The sequence below is a fragment of the Theobroma umbraticum genome, unplaced genomic scaffold, assembly GCF_002168275.2.
Source record: "Theobroma umbraticum cultivar Fairchild unplaced genomic scaffold, ASM216827v3 scaffold_50.0, whole genome shotgun sequence".
NCBI lineage: Eukaryota > Viridiplantae > Streptophyta > Magnoliopsida > Malvales > Malvaceae > Theobroma > Theobroma umbraticum.
This window is the reverse complement of record NW_018397261.1, coordinates 4,695,955-4,697,480: the sequence shown is the minus strand read 5'-3', so window position 1 is coordinate 4,697,480 and position 1,526 is coordinate 4,695,955. Positions and strand designations below refer to the sequence as shown.

At 34.4% G+C, this 1,526-nt stretch overlaps 1 long non-coding RNA gene across 1 annotated transcript; it reads left to right on the top strand.

Moving 5' to 3' along the window:
* The first annotated feature begins 645 nt into the window (after positions 1 to 645).
* On the top strand, positions 646 to 1,514 carry LOC110418293 (uncharacterized). Its single transcript, XR_016351342.1, has 2 exons — positions 646 to 1,121; positions 1,290 to 1,514. It is a non-coding gene; the product is annotated as an uncharacterized LOC110418293 (long non-coding RNA).
* Positions 1,515 to 1,526: the final 12 nt, after the last annotated feature.

Here is a 1,526-nt window from a genome sequence, read left to right as displayed (position 1 = left end):
GGTTTCATATTGTTCTTTTTGCTCCATATAATAAATAATGTAACCAACTTTTTTTTGGTAGTGTAATGCAGCCAACTTTTGGCAACTTGGATTGCCACCTAAAATATATTATTGTCTAAACTCATCTTTTTAGATTCATATACTATTAAATTAAATTTGGCATCAACTCATTTATCTTAAAATTTCATATATGATTCATCACAAATATATCATAATTAACTTGTTCCTAATAATTTCTATACATTATCCTCAAATATGAATTCTATAAATTGAAAGAGTTTAAGTTGATCTTTCATCAAATTAATATTTCTTCTAGACCATGGAAAAATAAGTTATTAAAACCGAAATGCTCATGAATTTACAAAGAAATTTTCACATGCTCACCATTCTTGTCTAAAGTAAAAATACTAAAGCTAACTAGAAGCAGCATCATTTTAATTTTCCTTGTAAGCATGGTACTTCCATGGTAGGTGTAACTTGAAAGATTCTTGAGTTGTCTAATATTTTAACTAAAAATATCAAATATTTAGTTAATTAATTAGTGTATTATTTTTTTTTAAAAAAAAAGTAAAGTTCCAAATTTTTTTTCAAATATAAGAAAAAAAATTTGACCGAGTCTTCATTCATATCGAGTTGAAAGTTCATCATATGAACCGTTGCGCAAACATCGAGGTAAACAATTCTCGCAAAATACTACTACTTGTATCATCCTTCACTATAAAAAGGGGAGCCATCCACTTCTGCTGCAAAACGAGAAGAAAAAAAAACACATACACACACAAAGAAATTAAAGAGAGGAATAATGACAAGCTCGAGGTCTGGGGCTGGTCTGTTCATTTTGGTGCTAATGGTAGCAGGTGTTTTCGAGGTTCCTGTGGCAAGGGGAGCCATGAGTCCCAGCCAGTGCAAGGAGGAGCAAAGGCTTCTCGTCAGTGCGTGCAGGTCAATATTATCCGGGAGCAGCCCCTCGCCCAGCTGCTGCCAGCGCATTAGGGTCACCCACGTCGAGTGCGTCTGCCCTGTTGTGACCCCGAAGTTGGCAGCCCTTATCGGAGTGGAACGCACCATTAAGCAGATTGAAGGCTGTGGAAGGGTTGTTCCTCACAAATTCAAGTGTGGAAGTAAGCGGCACTACTCTAGTCAAATTATACACGTTTTATCTATCTTAAACGTACTCTAGTTTCTAATGTTACATGCTACTATAATGGATTTGGGCACCTAGATTTCATTAATTACTGTGCTCAAAACTTGTTTCTAACTCTCTTTTTCTTTTTTTTTTTCCCTTTCAGGTATCACTACTCCTTGAGAAACGAATCAAAGGATCAGACTAGGATGACTCTTGAATAAAACGTTTAGATCTCTTTGATACATCCTTCTGCAAATTTAATTAATAGTTGCAATTTATATACCTATGTAAGGGACCGTTGTGCTTTTTCTATATCTTTGAGGGATAAAATTTCCTACTGTCATTCCTATGAGAAGTTTGCTCTTATGTCAATTCTCATTGAATAAATTTAAGAATATTG